This window comes from Diospyros lotus, chromosome 1 (assembly GCF_014633365.1).
Source record: "Diospyros lotus cultivar Yz01 chromosome 1, ASM1463336v1, whole genome shotgun sequence".
In the NCBI taxonomy this organism is placed as follows: Eukaryota; Viridiplantae; Streptophyta; class Magnoliopsida; order Ericales; family Ebenaceae; genus Diospyros; species Diospyros lotus.
In genome coordinates, this window is record NC_068338.1 from 15,159,531 (window position 1) to 15,166,772 (window position 7,242).

A 7,242-nucleotide genomic window follows, 5' to 3' on the forward strand; every position below is an offset into this window, starting at 1 on the left:
GGTTGACGTTTCCTGATTTCTACTTAGTAGTGAACCTAGAAGGTCACACGCATATCCGAGCATAATGGTCGACTGAGCGATTAAGGCTAAAACTATCATTAAGAGTTAATGATGTTTACCGTTAAGAGTTAACAGGCCAGGTTTAAATGATTAAATTAATAAGAAGCAATCGTCAAGAGTTAACGTGCATACCGTTAAGAGTTAATGAGGGCTTTAGTGTCATTATGAGATAATGAAAGTGCTATTAAGAGTAAATAGCAGGCCTAGATGCAGTTTTTGGAAGTTTTGGACTAAGGGGCTAAAATGATCAACAACCCTGGGAAACTGTCAACCGTTTCAAGATGAACTATCGACAATTTCTGTCGATATTACTAGCAAAATGCACGATCAATTTGTCATTTTGTGCAACGAAAAAGCTGGGGCACATGGTGAGGACAGACAAATGGAGGATGACGTGCATTCTTCTGGTCTCTTTCATGTTCCCAGCCCAATTTCCATGTCTCTTGTCTGTTGTGAGGATTATTAGGTGGCTAGGGTTTTGTGTATTTGATATATAAGCAAAAAATGGATGAGAAGAAAAGAGAACAACTGTTGCAGTTATTTCTCTCAACCCTAGCTCGATTTCTTCTCCACTTTCAGAGCTCGAAAGAGTCTTTGATTGCCATTCTTCCTCTACTCCTTATTCTTCCATTGTTATAGTAGCAACCGAAGAAAAATAGTGAGACTATTTTGGTCCTTGGGTGTTTTCATTTGAATCCAATTTTCTCTTCAACCTATATCTCCCTTACTCTCTTTATCTAGTAAAAAGATAGAGTGGTGGGATTCACCATCTTGTTGGAGCATGGACTCGATAGGCCCCTCGTATTTTTGGAAGACGATTTGGTTTAACCAAAAGGTTATTCAGGACCTATTCGAAAGCAAGGAGTTGCTGCCACTGGGTGGATTACAACCTCTACATCGACCTTCAAATGTTGAAATGTATATCTCCTAAACCCCCTATGGCATGGTTTAGTTGGTTAGCATATGGACATTAGAAAGGAGTCTTGCAAGGTCATTTTTGGTTTATGTTTCTGCGACCCTTTTATTGGTTTTTCGAAAAAGTTTTGTAAATCCTCTTAAACCCTTGCATTGGTATGCCTAATAATGGAATTCATCATTAGTGGTATCAGAGCCTCGACTCGTTTTCATTTCCTATGTAGTTGTTAACGCTATATGTATGAGTTTTGGGTTGGAAAATGCTCACTGTTTTGCAGTTGTAGCTTCAACCGGTCGACAAATTGTAGCCATCTGTTGACAGCTCTAGGCTTTTGCCTTCAGAAATATCGACAGGATGGAAGAAAATGTCGACCTTTTTGAGGAGAACCCATAAATTGTCGATAGTTTGCCTTGAAACTGTTGACCCTTTTCAGTCCAGTCTAAAATTTTAGGATTTTTTGATTTATATTCTTATGCAATGTGATTGATATGATACATAACCAATTAATGCTTATGATATGAGATATCAATGACCCAAATAATGATGCATATTACATTAACAAGAATGTTAATCTAAAATCGCCATAATATTTAATGAGATTGAATTGGGAGGGTGATCATGGACTTATACAATGTGATTGTATGAATGCATGAATGAATGGATGTATGTTACAGGTATTCAATGGTCCATAAAATAATATATTTCATTCTATTTTTGGGAATGTAATGAGACATAAGTCTTCTTGTATTTTCATTTTAGTAGGAAAAATGTGTAGTACAAACTCCTTGTAAAATGAAAGAGCCATCAAGAGTTGGTGACCCAAAGAACAAGAAGACCACAAGGAGATTTCCCATGAGATGGGTGTTGCCCGCTTTATGTTTGATCCCTTATTAATGCTATTGATTAAGTCTAGAGGCCCGGATTTAATCAATTAGCTAAAAGACCATGATCACCCTACTTTGTATGCTTAAATTTATTTGTGTTTGAGATACATAAAGGGAAAACTTAATCATGTGTAAAATGAAACCTCAAAAATAAATTATGAATTTATTTTGGATGCATGAAGTTTATTTGTGTATGAGAAACCTAAAGGGAAAACTTAAATGCATGCTCAAAGCGAAAATTCTTCGAAAAATATATTATGAATTTATTTTGTATGCATGAGTTCATTTATTTATGAGATACATAAAGGGAAAACTTAAATGCATGTGCAAAGTGAGACCTTTAAAATAAAGATCGAAATCTTCCTAAACGTGCAAACTAATATTAGATAAGATAAATAAGATTTATCGTGACCCTCCCTCGTCATAGGATTCGTTGCTCGATTGGGTGTGCCTAACATACCACCAAAGTGTTGAGGGTACATTTCTTGAGAGTTGACTGAATTTTCTATTTAAACATATGATGTTGCTGGTTACCCCACATGAATATTGCTAACATACCACCAAAGTGTGGAGGTCATAGATGTTTCAAGTGGATCGCTAGCTGAAATGATAGGTTTTGTCTATGTATGTCACTCTCCAACATACCACCAAAGTGTTGAGGAACCGGTGACATATGGGTCAGTGGATCAAACCTGACATGAGATGTGATAGGCAAGAGTTGCCTACTCAAATATGTGGGTATCCCAACATACCACTAAAGCCTTGAGGGGTATTCATGTAGGAGAAAACTCGATCACCAGCCATAAGTCCCCTCGAGGATTCGCATTTCCCACCATAGGAAGTGTGGGATTCAAAAAATTGAGTGGGAGGTATCATTTGGTTTGAGATCGAAGTTAAACGGATTATGAAAAATAAATCAATCTAACAATCATTTATTTATTTATGCAGCATTTTCAAAATGTCACTTTCAAACCCTATCGTGCATCTTTTGGACAAAAATACTTTAACTGGACCTAACTACAAAGATTGGCTTTGTAACTTAAAACTTGTTTTGGGTATGGAGAAAATTCTTGATGTCTTGGAATAACATGTCCCTGAATCTCTTCACGAGGGCTCTAGTAAGGAGGAATGGGTTACATGAGAAGAAATGAGGGCTAGGGCATATATCTTGGCATCTATGACCAATGAGCTCCAACGTTAGCATGAGCACATGACTAAAGCTTGTAGCATGATTTTGAATCTGCAAGAGCTCTACGAAAAACATAGTCGAACAGTTAGATATGAGATATCTAAGCAATTGTTCAAGGCTAAGATGGCAGAAGGCACTGATGTGGGAGACCATGTGCTCAAGATGATCAATTTGATTGGTTAACTTGAAGTGCTAGATTTCTACATAGATGCCAAGCTACAAATTGACCTTATCCTCTAATTGCTGCCATAATCTTTCGCCCCATTTATTCTTAACTTTAACATGAACAAGCTTGAGTACTCGCTCCTAGAGTAGTTAAATATGTTGAAAACTGCCCGAGACCAAATCAAAAAAAAGATTCAAGAAGGAGTTCTTGCAATAGCCTCATTTTCAAGATCTTCTATGAACTGTTAGGATCACTAATGACTCAAGAACTGAGTATGAGAAGGCAAGAGGAAATTCCAACTAATAAAAATAAAGGAATAGGTTTGAAAGTATCAAAAAATGATGAATCTGAATTTGAATATGATTTTACTGATTTAAAAGATGTTACCTTACTTGCTAAAAAGTTTCTAAGAAGATTAAAAAGAAATCTTCTAGACATTTTTGTGGGAACATGTTTGAGAAGGGAGATAAGAAGGAGCCGAAATCAGAAATCAAGTGTTATGGCTGTGGGAAACCTGAACACATCCGGCTAGAGTGTACAAAATCAAAGAAAGATGAAAATATTATGGATAAAAAGAAGAAAAAGAAGCTTCTGGTAGCTTGGAGTGATGAAGACTCATCCTCCTTAGAGGATGAAGCACCAAAAATTGAAAATCATTGTCTCATGGAAAAAAAAGACTCTGATGTAAGTGATTCTGACCTATCTTCTGATTCCAATGATGATGAATCTAGAAATAATTCAACTTTTAGGATGTCATGTGAAAGATTGCTCATTGATTTAGAAAAATCAAGATAAAATTGCGAAAATCTTGAAAAATAAAACATTACTCTAAATGAAAAAATCATAAGTTTAGAAAATGAACTAAGAGATTCTAAGCTGGTTCTATCAAAATTTACTACTAGAAGCAACATTTTAGACAACATATTGGAGTCCCAAAGAAGTTTTTCTAACAAAATTGGCCTAGGATATAATGAGAATAATAATCATAAAACCCTTGGAAAGATAGTCTCAACAAAATTAAAAAAGGGATTAGGTTTAAAATGTAGTAAATGTAACAACTATGGACATAGGAATTTATTCTATCTTGTTACAATGGGAATACCTTATAAAATCAAGAAAGTCTAGGTTCCAAAAGGTGAACTAAAGTCCGTCACAAAGAAGATTTGGGTAGTAAAGAAAATTGAATTGGTAGGAGGATAGGATTCTAATCCAATGGACCCAAATTCTTTTGATTCCAATTTCAGGTCTTTATGTTTGCAGTCCATTTTTCTAAAAGCACATAAGTCGAAAATCAAATGGTTCATAGATAGTGATTGCTCAAGACACATGACAGGAGATAGAATATACCTATAGATAATGATTGCTCAAGACACATCAAGGAAGCTATGTCACCTTTGGTGACAACTTAAAAGGTAAAATATAAGGTATTGGTTCTATAGGTAATTCTTCTCATACATTTATTTCTGATGTTTATTATTTTAATGGCCTTAAACATAACTTATTAAGTATTAGTCATTTGTGATAAAGGTTACAATGTTTTCTTTAATGATCTTGAATGCAATGTAGTAGATAAGAAGTCAAATAATAAAATATTTATTGGAAAGAGAAGTGGAAATGTATACATAATAAATCTAGGAGAAGTTAAGAATAACACATGTTTAGTAGCTGTAAACCAAAATCAAAGTATTTTATGTCATAAAAGACTAGGTCAAGCTAGTATGCATCTAATTTCAAAGATAATGAAAAGAGACTTAGTGAATACCTTACCTAAAATGAACATAGATAAAAGTAATTTCTGTGATGCTTGTATGAACGGAAAACAAGTTAAGTCTTCATTTAAACCCAAAAGCATAGTATCACCTTCTAGGCCTCTTGAATTACTTCATATGGATTTATGTGGCCTACTAAGAACTCATAGTCTAGGAGGAAAATCTTACATATTTGTAATTGTGGATGATTTTTCTAGATTCACTTGGACAATATTTTTAAGAAATAAAGATAATACATTTGATGAATTCATAAAATTGTGAAAGAAGATCCAAAATGAAAAGGGTCTAAAAATCTCTAATATTAAGAGTGATCATGAAAAGAATTTGAGTATATCTCTTTCAAATCTTTATGTGATGAGCATGGGATATCTCAAAATTTTTCAGCCCCAAGAACTCCTCAACAATATGGAGTGTTGGAAAGAAAAAATAGATCCCTAGTTGAGATGGTTAGGACTATGCCATGTAAAAATTCCTTGCCTAGATACTTTTGGGCAAAAGTAGTGAATACTACTTCCATATTTTAAATACGGTATCGATTAGGCCAATTTTAAAGAAAACACCTTATGAATTATACAAAGATGGAAAACCAAATATAACATATTTTAGTGCCTTTGGTTGCAAGTGTTATGTACTAAAGAACCTATAGAGTTTATAATAAAAGAACCTTAGTAGTGGAAGAGTCAATCCATGTAAATTTTAATGGAAACAACAAAAATTTACCTCAACCTCAATTAAATGATGATGAAAATGAATGGGATATTCTAGAACAACCTTTTGAGGAAAATGATCAAAATTTCAAAAAAGAAATAGAAGAAGAAATCTCAAAGGATCCATTTTGCCGTAGAGAAAAATCCTATGTTGATGAATCAAGAATCGTAGGAGATATTAAACGAGGTGTTAGAACAAGATCCCACCTTAGAAATCTGTATGAGTATGTAGCTTTCTTATCAAGCCTAGAACCTAAAAGCATAATAGTTGGATAATGGTTATGTAAGAGGAATTAAATCAATTTGAAAGAAACAAGGTATGGACCTTGGTACCTAAACCTAAAGATAAGTAAGCCAGAGGAACAAAATGGGTTTTTAGAAACAAAATGGATGAGCATGGAACAGTAGTAAAAAACAAAGCTAGACTTGTGGCTCAAGGATATAGCCAAGAAGAAGGAATAGATTTTAATGAAACTTATGCACCTGTAGCAAGGCTTGAAGCAATAAGGTTATTATTAGCCTATGCTCGCAACAAAGGGTTCAAACTATACCAAATGGATGCTAAAAGTGATTTTCTAAATGGATTTATAAAAGAAGAAGTGTTTGTGAAACAACCCATAGATTTTGAGGATCCACTTCATGAAGATTATGTGTATAAGCTTACCAAGGCTCTTTATGTGTATAATTTCCTCATTAGGAATAATTTCAAGAAAGGCTATGTAGATACAACCTTATATTGTATCATATTTTTTGATATATGAGAAAATGTGTTTGATGAAAAACCAATCTTAGAATGAAAAATCTTTACGAAAATGTCATATTTCGAAATAAGTTTTTCATATTTCGAAACAAGCATGATTAGTGTTTTGGCGCGAATGTTCAAATGTTTGAAAAATCCAAAATTCATGTATCATGTTTCGAAACATCATTCTTCCATGTTTCTATACATGTTTCGAAATGTCTTTTGTTAAGGTTTCAATATTTTCTAAGTTTATATGCTATATTTCGAAACCTATTTGAAATCTAAGCATATGTTTTGAAACCTATATAGTATGTTTTGAAACCTCTGTCATTTCTGTCAATAAAGGATTTAAAAACTATATTGCATATGTTTTGATATATGTTTTTGAATTATGTTTCAAAACCTTCATAGCATGTTTTGAAACATTTGATTCTGTCAGCAGAATATTTGAAAAACTGACATGCTTTTGCTTTTTATCCAATAACTATTTAAAAGCTTTCTTTTAACTTAATCTCCATACTCTGATGTTTCATTTTAAAAAATTTTGAAAATGGAGAATAAAACAAAATCATGTTAGGATTAAAGTTTTGTCTCCAAATCATTCTGTCTCTAAGTGTTTTACTAGTTGTAAAGGCTGGATATTTCAAAACATGTGATATATGTTTCGAAACCTTAGTGTAAAAGTGTGTTGTTTTGAAACCTATAATGTGTGTTTCGAAACCTACTTTATCATCTTGTCTCTAAAGGTTATAATTAGCCAAAATTTTATTTGTTGATATTTATATCAGTTCTTTGAAGATAAGAAGCAC